Source organism: Oncorhynchus nerka, linkage group LG18 (genome assembly GCF_034236695.1).
Source record: "Oncorhynchus nerka isolate Pitt River linkage group LG18, Oner_Uvic_2.0, whole genome shotgun sequence".
Lineage (NCBI taxonomy): Eukaryota > Metazoa > Chordata > Actinopteri > Salmoniformes > Salmonidae > Oncorhynchus > Oncorhynchus nerka.
The window spans coordinates 51,253,917-51,270,376 of NC_088413.1; the positions used below are offsets into that span (position 1 = coordinate 51,253,917).

Consider the following 16,460-nt stretch of genomic DNA (forward strand, 5'->3'; position numbering starts at 1 on the left):
TGCAATATTCTGTTCACTGTACGAGCGCCTAAGATTGGCTACGTTGGATCTGCAATGCGTCAAGCAATGGCGCCCTAATGTTACCTCAGTGGTTTTGGAAAATGGTGTAACCGGACAGTCTACATTGTAACACAGAGTATTTTTGCAATACTGTAATAATTGCTTACGACAAGACGTTTCTTTCAGTCTTTGTAGTTTCTCAAAATGTTTCCTCCTCACCTGGCAAGGGCTCGATTTGAGTTTTTCGGGAGGAGTGGTGGTGATTGGCGATTGGTCACCGCAAACATACACGGAACATGTAGTCGCGGAATTTTAAATGGCGGGTTTCGATGAAGGAATATAGAATTACAATATTAGAAAGCTTGTGCTGATTCCAAGTCTATTTTGTAAATTAGACCAGTACTGGATACAAACATCAAGATTTACCAATTTACTATGGCTAAACAAACTGTTTAATAGTAATGATGATTGATTTTAGACAATTATCTCGCAGCCTGCAACAATCAATGGACTGGCAAACCATTGAATTAACGATGAATCCCAAAAACATTCACGCTTTAATCAGTTTATGGAAGTGACTGATTGATTCATGCTCAAAGATGAATAGGCTAAACTAAATCATAAAATATGCCATCAAGATAACATGATTTAGCCTAAAATTATAGCTGCTACCCCTCCAACAACCCACAGTCGCTTCCGAGATGACGTCATATTTATCCGACTGTTTACATGCAGGGGAGAACAACACATGACTCTATTTCCAGCTTTTGTACGATTATCAAATACAAAACCTGAGAATGCACCTAAAGGTAATACCCAAAATGTTTATTTATGTTTAGTGTGAACCAGCTAACCCTCTTTCTGTGACGGCCCAGGACTTTGAAAGAGAGATCTAGTGAAAGTAAACGCAAGTGCGACGTTTCTGCCTTTGACAGAACGTATTAAAAGAGCTGTCAGTGTCAGCTTGATAGTTGATCTAGTTTGTTAGCTAAATAGCTCCCAACACAATTTTACTATAGCTAGCTAAGTGTCTTTGCCATCGGTAACACAGTCTGCTCGTAACATAGCTAACGTCCCCCCAAAATGCAAAACCCTAACCCATGGACACAGTGCGAGAACTAATTGCGATTGATTAGACATGCCCCGTCTCTCTCCTCGGAACTAGAATGGCTGAGCAATCAAAGTTTCTGCACCGACGATGTTCTTTCTGTCCACCAGCGAGCCACCGAGAAAGCCAATGAGACACAACCAGCAGAAACAAGATGTTATTATCATACAATTCTTTAATCGTTATTCAGTTATTTCCCTACCTCTGTGACAGAATAGTATGTCATGCTCCATTGTACAGGAGACAGGATAAGGCATTCTGCCCTCTTTGAGAAGCACTGTAGGTTTTATCGAGTGGCTTTGAATGTTGGGATGTGGGATGATATGATCTGAGCATTGACTGTTGTTGAGAGTTTCACCCAAAAGTCAATAGCTTGTGGTATTTGTACTTAAATGTTTACTACTAACATTTCTGACAGACAACAGATAGGGAGGATAAGAATGGCTACCCATTCAAGAAGAATAAAAAGAAGAAGCACAATAAGAAGAATGGAGAACCCTCTACAGCAAGCAGTGGCTCATATTCAAATACTATCTACTCCAGTGATCTCCTGAAAAAGGCTGAGACTACACCTCACACGTATGACCTCACTCCCTTTGTTCCCAGTGAGACCCAGTCACTCAGGTTTACATGCTCTGGTAGGGATTTCAGGACTGGGCTCAAATGTATAAAGCATCTCAGAGTAGGAGTGCTGATATAGGATCAGTTGGACAAGGGGTGAACTGTTCCTAGACCAGCACTCCTACCCTAGGATGCTTTTTAAATACTTGCCCATGACTGGTAATACTGTACTAGTTGTTGCTGGGTAGGACAGAGATGAAGTGTCTGTGGCTCAGTGCGTTACAGGAGGTCTACTCTGGGTGTCTAGGCTGACTGCCAGTTGAAGGAGCTCTTCTTGACAGACTCTGAACTAACTATGACACACACACACACACACACGTCTCTATGCCTCTCTTTCAGGGACTGACTCCTAAACAGGAGACTTGTGTAACTCGTCTTTGAAGCTACAGTTAAATTAGCCTAATGTTAGGATTATGTTTTGGATCTGTTCTGTACTGTACTACCAATGTTTTACAACTAATCTGTGCTTTACTGTCAATGTTTTCTGACTTAAAGTACACCATTATATTTGAGCTCTGTACTCTACTCTTATTGTATTTGTATTTTTATACAATCATGAAAACACTAACTTGTTACATGTCAGCCAACTCTTCTTTAGAGGTGTATACTCTGCATTGATCCTAACGTTGTTGTTCTTTCTGTCTATAGTGAGGAGGTGCAGTGTCAGCTGGAGGGGTCTTTTGTGTGGCTAGATGACCTCTAGACCCCCACCGATTGGCCCTTCTGCGTGGACAGAAGAGCAGACCTTTCCAACTTGGAGTACAAATCGCTCTACAGAGAAGACATCGCTAGGTAGGTAACCTCCCTTCCACTGCACCACTGCAGCACATTCCACTCTCCGTCTCTCCCCTTCACTCCCCCCTCATCTCTGCACCACTACAGCCATATCAGCTCTTGTGTAGCCGCTCATTAGCCATCATCTGCCCACTCTTACCCTATCCATGCTAGTGAGCTGAACAGAGCTGAGCCAAGCTAAACGATACTGCACTGGCCTGGCAAATAAAATATCTGAGCCAGCACAGTCCGGTTCAGGTTGGCACAATAGTGTGAAAAGGGTATCTGTTGGCCAGCAGCCTGGTTCTGCTCCCAACTCAAGGTCAGTCAGAGAGGGAGTCAGTCAGCTCCAGCTGCAGGTGCCAGAGCCTTCATTACAGTACGCATCATCACGGGGGGTTGATAATAAATGCTGCACTGAGAGTTTTGGGTCTGCAGTCCTGCAGTAATCCATATCTCACAGGTGGTTTTACTACTTCAGCCCTCTGCCTGCCTGCAGCCCACAGTCAGGGTGCGGAAGTGAAAGAGTTCACCTGCTGTAAATTCCTTCCTTCCTATCAGAGCGCTTCTTAGATATAAGCCATATGTCCTAGTGAGTTTAATAATAGGATGTATGCTTGTGGAGGTGTATATAGAAAGTGCTTGTGGAGGGGTATATAGAAAGTGCTTGTGGAGGGGTATATAGAAAGTGCTTGTGGAGGGGTATATAGAAAGTGCTTGTGGAGGGGTGTATAGAAAGTGCTTGTGGAGGGGTGTATAGAAAGTGCTTGTGGGGGTGTATATAGAAAGTGCTTGTGGAGGGGTGTATAGAAAGTGCTTGTGGAGGGGTATATAGAAAGTGCTTGTGGAGGGGTATATAGAAAGTGCTTGTGGAGGGGTATATAGAAAGTGCTTGTGGAGGGGTATATAGAAAGTGCTTGTGGAGGGTGTATAGAAAGTGCTTGTGGAGGGGTGTATAGAAAGTGCTTGTGGAGGGGTATATAGAAAGTGCTTGTGGAGGGGTATATAGAAAGTGCTTGTGGAGGGTATATAGAAAGTGCTTGTGGAGGGTATATAGAAAGTGCTTGTGGAGGGGTGTATAGAAAGTGCTTGTGGAGGGGTGTATAGAAAGTGCTTGTGGAGGGGTGTATAGAAAGTGCTTGTGGAGGGGTGTATAGAAAGTGCTTGTGGAGGGGTGTATAGAAAGTGCTTGTGGAGGGGTATATAGAAAGTGCTTGTGGAGGGTGTATAGAAAGTGCTTGTGGAGGGGTGTATAGAAAGTGCTTGTGGAGGGTGTATAGAAAGTGCTTGTGGAGGGTGTATAGAAAGTGCTTGTGGAGGGTGTATAGAAAGTGCTTGTGGAGGGTATATAGAAAGTGCTTGTGGAGGGGTATATAGAAAGTGCTTGTGGAGGGGTGTATAGAAAGTGCTTGTGGAGGGGTATATAGAAAGTGCTTGTGGAGGGGTATATAGAAAGTGCTTGTGGAAAGTCTACACCCCCTTGAACTTTTTTCAAATTTTGTTGTGTTAGAAAGTGGGATTAAAATAAAATATTTAATTTTAATATCTTGTCATTGAGCTACACAAAATACTCCATAATGTCAAAGTGAAAAGACAATGATACAAATCTTTACAAATGAATACAAATGTATTAACTAAAATATAATTGTTGCATACTGTAAGTATTCATTCCTTTTGTTTAGGCAAGCATAAATTAGTTCAGAAGTAAAATTTGACTTAACAAATCACATAAGTTATATGGTCGCTGTGTGAAATAATAGGGGTTGACATTATTTTTGATTGACTTACCCTACTTCTGTCCCCTAAACATTCAACATTTGTAAGGTACCTCAGTAAAGTATTGAATTTCAAGCACAAATTCAACTGCAAAGACCAGGGAGCTTTTTGAAAGCCTCATAAAGAAGGGCAGTGATTGGTAGATGGGTAACAATAACAAATCCGACATATCTTTAAGCATGGGACCATTGGAGATTTTAATAGCTACAGAGTTCACAATAATGACCTACATGACAGAGTGGAAAGAAGAATACAAATAAACAGTGCCTTCAGAAAATATTCATACCCCTCGACTTATTCCACGGTTTGTTGTTACACCCTGAATTTAAAATAGATTTGTTTCTGAACCATCTACACTACACACAATAATCCATGTTTTTATTTTTGCAAATGTTTTGAAAAATTAAATACAGAAATATCATATTTACATACAGTACCAGTCAAAAGTTTGGACACACCTACTCATTCCAGGGTTTTTCTTTATTTGTACTATAAGACATCAATACTATGAAATAACACATATGGAATCATGTAGTAACCAATAGTGTTAAACAAATCAAAATCTATTTTATATTTAAGATTCTTCAAAGTAGCCACCCTTTGACTTGATGACAGCTTTGCACAATATTGGCATTCTCTCAACCAGCTTCATGTGGTAGTCACCTGGAATTCATTTCAATTAACAGGTGTGCCTGGTTAAAAGTTAATTTGTGGAATTTCTTAATGCGTAATTCTTAATTTCTTGAGCTAGGGCTGGGCGGTATACCGTATTTTATTATATACCGGTATTTATGCACGGAACGGTTTGGGTTTTTACTTTACCTTCTATAACGGAATTTGAATGTTTGGTTTGTTAAATGTGATACGCCGTATGTAACATCCATTTTTATATTTTAACCCGTTGCATCAAATCAATTTTTTTTGGTCAAATACACATGGTGAGCAGATGTTAATGCGAGTGTAGCGAAATGCTTGTGCTTCTAGTTCCAACAGTGCAGTAATATCTAACAAGTAATCTAACAATTCCCCAACAACTACCTAAAACACACAAATCTAAAGGGGTGAATGAGAATATGTACATATAAGTATATGGATGAGCGATGGCCGTTCGGCATAGGCAACGTGCAGTAGATGGTATAAAATACAGTATATACATGTGATATGAGTAATGTAAGATATGTAAACATTACTAAAGTGTCATTATTTAAAGTGGCATTGTTTAAAGTGACTAGTGATCCATTTATTAAAGTGTCCAGTGATTGGGTCTCAATAGAGTATATACATGAGATATGAGTAATTTAAGATATGTAGACATTATTAAAGTGGCATTATTTAGATTGGCATTGTTTAAAGTGACCAATGATCCATTTATTAAAGTGTCCAGTGATTGAGTCTCAACGTAGGCAGCAGCCTCTCTGAGTTAGTGATTGCTGTTTAGCAGTCTGATGGCCTTGAGATAGAAGCTGTTTCTCAATCTCTCGGTCCCAGCTTTGATGCACCTCGCCTTCTGGATAATAGCGGTGTGAACAGGCAGTGGCTCGGGTGGTTCTTGTCCTTAATGATCTTTTTGGCCTTCCTGTGACATCGGGTGTTGTAGGTGTTCTGGATGGCAGGTAGTTTGCCCCCTGTGATGCTTTGTGCAGACCGCACCACCCTCTGGAGAACCTTGCTGTTGCGGGCAGTGCAGTTGCCTTACCAGGCTGTGATACAGCCCGACAGGATGCTCTCGATTGTGCATCAGTAAAAGTTTGTCAGGGGTTTGGGTGACAAGCCAAATTTCTTCAGCCTCCTGAGGTTGCATGTGTGGGTGGACCATTTCAGTTTTCTATGTGATGTGTACGCCCAGGAACTTAAAACTTTTCCACCTTTTCGATGTGGATGGGGGTGGTGCTCCCTCTGCTGTTTCCTGAAGTCCACGATCACCTCCTTTGTTTTGTTGACGTTGAGTGAGAGGTTGTTTTCCTGACACCACACTCCGAGTGCCCTCACCTCCTCCCTGTAGGCTGTCTCGTCGTTCTTGGTGATCAAGCCCACTACTGTTGTGTCGTCTGCAAACTTGATGATTGAGTTGGAGGCGTGCATGGCCACACAGTCGTAGGTGAACAGGGAGTACAGGAGAGGGCTGAGCACACACTCTTGTGGGGCCCCAGTGTTGAGGGTCAGCGAACTTGAGTCTCTCTCTCTCTCTCTCTCTCTCTCTCTCTCTCTCTCTCTCTCTCCATGCCTCTTTCCACACAGATCTAGTCCCACCCCCTGTCACTCAAGGAGCGCATTTGTTGTTGCTTGACCACGAGACACTTTCGTTCAGTCTGCATGGTCAATGCAGCACGTGCAACAATGTTGATGACAACGATGTTGTTTCCACTTTGATCTTAATATAAATCCACAATAATTCTATAATTACAATATTAGTTTGTGTTTCTTACATCTGCAAACAGCTAGTTTGTATTTTCTTAGCAAGTTAAGCTAAATTGTGTTAGCCACTAATGCTAATCATTAGTTAGCTGTCTAGCTAACTAGCTAATAAAGTACTGAGTCAGAGCAAATGTAGCTAGCTAATACAGCCTGATACCAGTACTGGTGGAGCCTTAAATCAGCGTGTTGTTTGTGCAACAGTATCTTCTAAATCAGGGGTGAGGGAATACATAAAAAAATTGTAGAAAAACAACGTCTAGAGCTTTTTAAAATTGATTTAAAAACAAATGTATTTATGAATTGGCTCGGGGGCCTAATCAAACGGTCTCGTTGGCCGTATACGGCCCAGAGGCCGGACGCCCCCCACACCTGTTCTAAATCAAAGAGGAATAGGCGAAGCATGAATATGTTGGCTATATGAATAAAGATGTAATGTAGCCACAGATTGTAGGGTCCCTGAGTAAACACTGAAAATCACTTTGGTTCCTATCCTGTTACAATAACTTGTCCATGGCATTTTCATTCGTTGTCATGTCAAACACTGTATTCAAAGTGCCCACTATTATTTATATTCTAACTATAGAATTATAATAAACATTCTATTTCCATGATTCCAAAAGTTCACCCAAGTGTTTTGATCTAAATCGCAATTGCAACATTTGGTTAAAAATAAGGCCTAGTATTTTTCCCCATATCGTGGCAGTGTGGAAATGATTTCAAATGAGTGCAGGAAATGCAGAAATTGATGGAAATGCAGGAAACAATTTTAGGTTGAAGTTGAATTGAACAGTATAAAACAATCAGAATGGAGAAGGACCCATTGAAATCATTTACAATATATGTGTTGTCACGCACTACTCATAAAGCAAATTTAGAACTTTTCTTAATCAAAAACATCAAATACTGTCATACTGTAAAAAATTTGAAAAATATCATGATATGATATTTTGGCCATATCGCCCAGCCCTAGTTTGAGCTAATCAGTTGTGTTGTGACGAGGTAGGGTTGGTAAACAGAAGATATCCCTATTTGGTAAAAGACGCAGAACATTTCAAGAACTTTGAAAGTTTCTTCAAGTGCAGTTGCAAAAACCATCAAGTGCTATGATGAAACTGGCTCTCATGAGGACCGCCATAGGAAAGGAAGACCCAGAGTTAGCTCTGCTGCAGAGGATAAGTTCATTAGAGTTACCAGCCTCAGAAATTGCAGCCCAAAGAAATGCTTCACAGAGTTCAAGCAACAGACACATCTCAACATCAACTGTTCAAAGGAGACTGCATGAATCAGGCCTTCATGGTCGAATTGCTGCAAAGAAACCACTACTAAAGGACACCAATAAGAACAAGAGACTAGCTTGGGGCAAGAAACACGTGCAATAGACATTAAACCACTGGAAATCTGTCGTTTGGTCTGATGAGTACAAATTTGAGATGTTTTGGTTCCAACCGCTGTGTCTTTGAGAGACGCAGAGTAGGTGAACGGATGATCTCCACATGTGTGGTTCCCACCTTGAAGCATGGAGGAGGAGGTGTGATGGTGTGGGGGTGCTTTGCTGGTGACACTGTCTGTGATTTATTTAGAATTGAAGGCACACTTAACCAGCATGGCTGCCACAGCATTCTGCAGCGATACGCCATCCCATCTGGTTTGCGCTTAGTAGGACTATCATTTTGTTTTTCAACAGGAAAATGACCCAACACACCTCCAGGCTGTGTAAGGGCTATTTGACCAAGGAGAGTGATGTAGTGCTGCATCAGATGACCTAACCTCCACAATCACCCAACCTCAACCCAATTGAGATGGTTTGGGATGAGTTGGACCACAGAGTGAAGGAAAAGCAGCCAACAAGTTCTCAGCATATGTGGGTTCCCCCAAGACTGATGGAAAAGCCTTACAGGTGATGCTGGTTGAGAGAATGTCAAGAGTGTGCAAAGCTGTCATCAAGGCAAAGTTACTTTGAAGAATCTAAAATCTATATGCGGGTGGACAAACAAAACCCCCAAAATTCGGACAAACTCCAAACAAGAATGGGCTGCCATCAGTGGTCCAGAAGTTAATTGACAGCATGCCAGGGCGGATTGCAGAGGTCTTGAAGGGTCAACACTGCAAATATTGACTCTTTGCATCAACTTCATGTAATTGTCAAGAAAAGCCTTTGACACGAATGAAATGAATGAAATGCTTGTAATTATACAATATTTTATACCATAGTAGCATCTGACAAAAATATCTAAAGACACTGAGGCAGCAGACTTTGTGGAAATTAATATTTGTGTCATTCTCAAAACTTTTGGCCACGACTGTACACACAATACCCCATAATGACAAAGCGAAAAAAGGTTTTTAGAAATTGTTACAAATCTATTCAAAATAAAAAACTGAAATGCCTTATTTGCCTAACTATTCAGACCCTTTGCTATGAGACTCGAAACTGAGCTCAGTTGTATCCTGTTTTCATTGATCATCCTTGAGATGTTTCTACAACTTGAAGTCCACCTGTGGTATATTCAATTTATTGGACATGATTTGGAAAGGCACACACCTGTCTATGTAAGGTCCCACAGTTAACAGTGCATGTCAGAGCAAAAACCAAGCCATGAGGTTGAAGGATTTGTCTATAGCGCTCCAAGACAGGATTGTGTCGAGGCACAGATCTGGGGAAGGTTACCAAAAACATTTATGTAGCATTGAAGGTCCCCAAGAACACGGTGGCCTCCATTCTTAAATGTAAAAAGTTTGGAACCACCCAGACTCTTCCTAGAGCTGGTCAGGGAGGTGACCAAAAACCTGATGGTCACTCTGACGGAGATCCAAAGTTCCTCTGTGGTGTTGAGAGAACGTTCCAGAAGGACAACTATCTCTGCAGCACTCTACCAATAAGGCCTTTATGGTAGAGTGGCCAGACGGAAGCCACTCTTCAGTAAAAGGCACATGACAGCCCGCTTGGTTTGACAAAAGGCACCTAAAGGACTCTCAGATCGTGAGAAACAAGATTCTCTGGTCTGATGAAATCCAGATTGAAATCTTTGGCCTGAATGCCAAGCGTTACGTCTGGAGGAAACCTGACACCATCCCTGCGGTGAAACATGGTGGTGGCAGAATCTTGCTGTGGGGATGTTTTTCATCGGCAGGACTTGGGAGACTAGTCAGGATTGAGTGAAAGATGAACAGAGCAAAGTACAGAGATCCTTGATTAAGACTTGAGTGGCCCAGCCAGAGCCTGGACTTGAACCCTATCGAACATTTCTGGACAGACGTGAAAATAGCTGTGCATCTATGCTCCCTATTCCCTATCCAACCTGACAGCTTGATAGGATCTGCAGAGAAGAATGTGAGAAACTCCCCAAATACAGGTGTGCCAAGCTTGTAGCATCATACCCAAGAAGACTCGAGGCTGTAATCGCTGCCAAAGGTGCTTCAACAAAGTACTGGGTAAAGGGTCTGAATACTTATGTAAATGTGATGTCCACTTTTTTATTAACTGCTAAAGGGCAACAAATAGAGCTCCTGGCACATGTCCAATTGATGTCGGGTTTAATGTGTTGTCGATGTGGCATCTGTATCTTAAGAGACCTGCAATCAATATCTGTTAATTCACTCACTCACTCACTCACTCACTCACTCACTCACTCACTCACTCACTCACTCACTCACTCACTCACTCACTCACTCACTCACTCACTCACTCACTCACTCACTCACTCACTCACTCACTCACTCCACAGCAAGCTAAGATAAATGTGATCAATAATTGCCAATGATTGGAATGGTGCTTGGTCTATTGCTGTAGGGGGGACTTTGGTTTTACCTTTTGGATGAGGTCAGGTGATGCTGCACCCCTTTCACAACTCTCAAAACAACCATTTCTCAAGACATTGCACTACTGTGTTTTCTTTAGAGATTCTACATGTTACTGTAATGATTATAATGTCTTTCAAGGTACAAGAGGAAAAGCCGTTCTTCTCTGGGTTTGGACCCGCGATCTCAGGCCATGAGCTGGTCTGAGTCTGGCCCAGAGAAGAAGAGAGGGGACAGAGACCCGACCGCTACTTCTCCCTCACTGTCCGCCAGCTGCTGAGGTCAAATCCACGCTGCCTAGACCACCACCAGAGGTCACTACCACCTTACCCTTCATCCCTGTGCCCCCTTGCCTGGAAGGTGAGGCTGAGGGGGGTGGTTCTGCCCTGGGCCAGGCCCCCTGGGTCAACCCACTGGGGGTGTATGACTCCTCCACCTCCCTGTGGCTTCAGAGCAGGGCAAGGCAGAGAAAAAACCCTCTACTCCCAGAGACAATGCTGCCGCCCTGCTGGCTGAACAGGTGGAGGACTTTAACAGGAGGCTGAGGGAAACCTCCAGACACACACACCTGGCTGCAGTTTGTCCACTTCCAGGTTCGGTATTCAACGTTAAAACCCCACAATTACACACCACACCAATCAGTGTCATCACATCACATGAGATTTCACTAGGATTTCAAAATAGTTTTTGCTGGCCTTTTCACTAGGACAGGAAATGTGTCGTGATACAAAAAAAATCACATGATTATGTACTAGCTACTATCATTACTTTTAAATTATAATAACTTCCCGATCTGTATTACAGGACGAGGTGGCGAGTGCCCCCGGGGTGTTTGGTGACATCTCTGAGAATGAGAAGAGGTCAGCGAGGCCACGCATTTTGGATCGAGCGGTGGACAGTAACCCCAGCTGTGTGGAGCTAAAGCTGGAGCTACTGCGTCTGTGCAGGGAGCTGTGGGAGCCAGCAGCTCTGTTGAAGGAGTGGAAGAAACTGGTGTTCCTGCACCCCAACAGCCCCCCCCCCCCCCTACCTGCTGTTTGTGCAAAGCCACTCAGCACCTTCTATGTGTCAAAGGTCAATACGGTGTACGGGAAGTGTCTGAGCACACTGGCGGTAGTGCAGGATGGGAGCATGTTGTCTCACCGGGCGCTGCCGGGCACTGATGAACACATGCCACATGCAATATACACTACATATTATTATGTTTTAAATTCAATTTAGCACGAATAACTTATTTAAGGTAGACTCAGCGATATGGCGTCGATGCAGAAAGTAAATGGCATAGTGGGGCAATTTCCGCAGCAACTAAGAGCGTTGATGCGTGACGCTCAATTTCTCCGCTGTTTTGGTGCTCTAGCTACCACACTGTGAACAGCGCGTAGCGAACCCGTTTCACGAGCGAGAATTATGGTTCAAGTTTCTCCTCGTCAGTATGTTATGTGCTGCTGCTGTATTGAACTGTTTGTGGTTCATTCTGCATGTTTGCACTGTTACCGTGAGAGTGGAAGAGAAGAGTTGATGAGTCGTCATTTTGGTGGAAGAGAAAGGTGCCGTTGTCTCTAATATCATGTTGTAGGGATTGTTTCGATGGTCTAGACATGGAGGGAGGGATTGAGAGCTGTCATTCTTCTACTGGGGTCAGCTAATAGATGACGTGTGTGTGTTGTGTTGTTTATATATCTTTCAACTCCTTTCAGAAGCCTTTGGTATGGATTTGATGAGCTTATAATCTCTTGTGATAGACTAAATTGAGTTAGCTGGCTAGCTGGGCTCCCGAGTGGCTCAGCGGTCTAAGGCACTGCATATCAGTGCTTGAGGAGTCACTACAGACACCCTGGTTCGAATCCAGGCTGTATCACAACCGGCCGTGGTTGGGAGTCCCATAGGGCGGCGCACAATTGGCCCAGCGTTGTCCGGGGTTGTCCAGTGTAGGCCGTGATTGTAAAATAAGAATTTGTTCTTAACTGACTTGCCTAGTTAAATAAAGGTAAGACCAAAAAAGAAGAAAGCTAGTTACATTATTGTGGTTATATCATGATGTCATTGCCAGATGTCTATGGGTGCAGCAGAGCCATAGTACCAGAGCCTCAGCAGGCGAAAGTTGTGGAATGGTGCAGATAGATGTCATAAATAGAACTGACATAATTCCTTCTACAAGACAGTTATATCTGCAACTTTCTGTAACATCTTTCACCTTCCTGAGAAGACCCCTAAACAGGTTTGTGCTGTGTCATGTTTCTGACCACTGCCAGGAGAAAAGGACCCGGGAGGAAGGGAGGGAGAAGGAAAGATGAGAGAGGGAGTGGGAGAGGCAGAAAGAGGGAGGATAATGGATATCCAGTGTCCACGCTGCTGATCCATGATATGAATACTGCAGCGATGGCTTAGCCTCCTGGCCCTCTGGCAGCTGCCCTTCAATTTGTCTAATGAAACTATTATCTAGTTAGACTGGCTGGCCATCGGTCAGTCTGGGTAGGGCTGCAAACTGGGCTGATCCTGGAACTATCCTGTCAGGGCTTTAGCCTGTTGAACAATGATAAGGATGGGACGCACTCCAGGAACAATTCAAGCCCCCCCCCCGTCTAAGTAATAAGATTTAGACAAACAGAAGCCAGTACTCGGCATTCATTAGCCTACTGGAACAATTTGTCTGTCTACCACAGCTTACTGTTATTACAACAATGGCTGGTTGTCTAAGGGTGGAATAACATGATATACATTTGATGTTATCCAGTGATGCCTCGCTTATTCAAGTCACCTGGAATTTTGTTTAACATACTGTAACTATTTGGGTTCACAGATCACCTGCTGCAACTCAGAAAACAGGCTAGCTGTTTCAGGTTCAACACATGTACGTAATCACTTGTGGAATCTTTGGTATTCTCAACTCGACTTGATAGGTACAGAAAGCTCTTTTATTTGAGTGATTCTCTTGCTATAATATGATGGTCACAGACTCCCTCTTGTGGTTGGATAGTACATATTTGAGCGTTTCTGCAGCTGCACCGTTGACAGATCAAACAGTGTGGGAGATCTAAGCATGGAATAAGCAGCTGTGCTAAAACTGGACCATAGCCTCTGCCTACATAAGAATGCCGGTCATATATCTACACCGGGCTCCTTGCATCCCGCTGAGGGAGACTGTCAGTATCTTTGACTGTTTGTTTCCTTTTAGAAAATGCTGACGGCAGGTAGCCTGGTACCAGATCTGTGTGTGCTGTCTTGCCAACTCCTATGGTCAGTGTCATGCCAATGATTATACGTGTTGGGCAAGACAGTACAAACAGATTTGGGACCAGACTACAAGGCAGGGCAATGCAAACCCCAACTTGTAGAGAAGGAGACGGCAGCATTAATTATAACTCGATAAGGATTTAATGAATAATGAAGGCCCGCTTTTGAGAAGCTGCCATTTCATGTGACCTCAGGGATGTGTGCCTTTAATTCGCCTGCTGAATTTTTCATTCAGGAAAGATTAGCTATCTGTTATTACTTTTCAAACCTTTTTTTCCTGCCATCTCTCACTTTATTTTCCTCATCCTACTCAGTTTTCTCTTCACTAAGCTCGCACTAAACGAATGGACCTGTGCTGGTTCTAATAGGTGGGATTGAAGTGGGTGCTTTGTGTCACGGCACGAGTCAAAAGGCCACCTGTGGGGCAGGGGGCAGGAATACAAAAAAAGCAAGACAAGACGGACAACACAGACAGAAGACACTTGGCAACAGCACAGATGCCTCAGCAGACAGACGGTGGAAACAGCACTTCACTACAAGAGACATCATCATCACACTACATGAAGGGAAACCTATGACAACAAAAATATACATGGCACAAACAACGTTAAGGCCAGGCAACAGCACGAGGGAAAAAGACTGTCACAGTACAAGCAACATAGCCCTACTGAGCAGACAAATAGACAGACCGCACCAATAAATAATGGCAGCGCAAGCGGACAGACAGAAAACGGACACCACAATCAACAGTATAGGTTATTGGCTCGCAATAACAGCTACAGCTGTCAGTGAGAATGTCCACCATTGAGTCCTTGAAAGCTGAGACGGTGAGACAACTTTCTAGCTTTATCATTTTTTGCAGATGTGTTCCAGTCGCTATCTGCAGCGAACTGAATAGAGGAACGACCCAGGGATGTGTTTGCTTTGGGGACTTTTAACAGAATGTGGCAGAACGGTTACTGTATATAGAGGAGGATGGTTGCAATAGGTATCTCGGGTAGGGGGGAGTGAGGCCCAAGAGGGCTTTGTTAATGAGTATCAACCAGTGGATTTTGCTTATAGCATAAAGAGATGGCCAGTTTACAGAGGAGTACAATAAGGATGTCATTCTCAGATTGGCAGGTAAGGGTGCACTTGATCGGCTAGATGTTCTGTACCATTCTGCCGTTCCGATTTGCAATGGCAGAAAGGTACAGAACATCTAGCCGCTCAAGTGCACCCTTACCTGCCGATCTGAGAATAACATAATCTAACATTTGATTCGGGGTTAGTTTGGCAGAGGAGCGATGACAATACAGAAAACCAAGCCTAGATTAGATGGCCTGATTAATGATGTGGTATTGAATGTTCTCTCTGTCTCTGTCTTTATCTCTGCAGCCATCTTCCTCCAGCAGTGTCATTTCCTCAGGCATGCAGGCCACTCAGAAAAGGTTGTGCGCCTGTTCCAGTGCCTGCTGGACTTGACCTTCTTCAAGCCAGACACTGTCAAGGACCTATCCACCAGACAACAGGTAGACAGACACACACAGTCATTCCCCATGTACCTCTGCAAAGAACACATATGCATCTGGCTGGTTGCTCTCTCCAGAATAGACTAATGATGAATTGGGGGTCTGTGTTACCGTATTGGCTGTTTATCCAGAGTCAGTGCACCAGTGGGATGTGTTTACCTTAGACTAGGGCTGTGTGTTTTCCGTCACAGGCATTAAAGCAGTGCTGGGGACCCATCCAGAGAGTGCCCTTCAGGCTATGGTCTGGGCCTTGTCACTTTACTTTAATCTCTACATGGAAACTTTGCTAACGGGGCATTTAAAATGCATGACCAGCTTTTAATAGAGGCTTTTTACCAGCAGTGGTGCATTCTAATTCCTATCCAACTGAGCCCTGGCCTTCTCAGCCAAATCCCTTTCTGCTGAGAGAAAGGTAGAGGAATATTACCCTTATCAAGTACTGGGAGAGAGAGAGGTCTCCCTTTCCTCTGTGAGTTTATACTGACAACTAGCTGGCTAAATAGAGAGGTACAATAGAAAACATTTTGAGAGGTTTCATATTCATGGAATATTCAAGCATGGAATACGAATTAGTGTTTAGTAACTTAGCTATAATATGTGCTGAATTATGAACAATGTTGCTTGCGATCCTCCGAAGAATGTGTCTGGGGGCTAAGCTTCCGCTCTCTCTCTCTCTCTGTGTGTGTGTGTGTGTGTGAGAGAGACAGAGAGAACTAATAATGGCCTGTTTGCAGTGGCTCACAGCTCGCTCTCCCCCCAGGACATGTTGCTGTGTGTGTCTGCATGGAAAACACAGCATTAACTGTTTTAATTGATCAGAGATTCTTTAGTGGATATTGGAACATAGTCTAGGTCAATTGAGCTTTGTATAGTTAAAATGTAACACCATATAGGATTTAGTGATATTTCTCAACCAGATTTGGAATTACTGATAGCCAAAGCCCCATGTTCAGGGCCCGCCTGTCTTTTGTCTCAGATTCACTGATGAGATTTAATAAGAATATGAATGGGTTGGAGCCCAACTCTGCAGCCAAACGTAAGATGGCTACAGTGCATTTGGAAAATATTCAGACACCTTGACTTTTTCCACATTTTGTTACGTTACAGCCTTATTCTAAGATTGATTAAATATTTTTTTTCCTCATCAATCTACACACAATACACTATAATGACAAAGCGAAAAAAGGTTTTTAGAAATTGTTACAAATTTATAAACAAAACAG

The 16,460-nt window shown here is 43.2% G+C and overlaps 1 protein-coding gene across 5 annotated transcripts in view; it reads left to right on the forward strand.

The window, feature by feature from the left end:
• The window catches only part of LOC115146056 (epithelial cell adhesion molecule-like), a 27,140-nt gene continuing 10,680 nt past the window's right edge, over nt 1-16,460 (forward strand). Inside the window, exons 1-5 of one of the 5 annotated variants that reach the window (XM_065004165.1) lie at nt 5-809; nt 2,378-2,521; nt 10,634-11,085; nt 11,297-14,553; nt 15,104-15,237. The gene's annotated coding sequence lies outside the window, so the exon portion shown is untranslated. The other 4 variants (XM_065004168.1, XM_065004167.1, XM_065004164.1 and 1 more) reach the window with 4 other exon arrangements.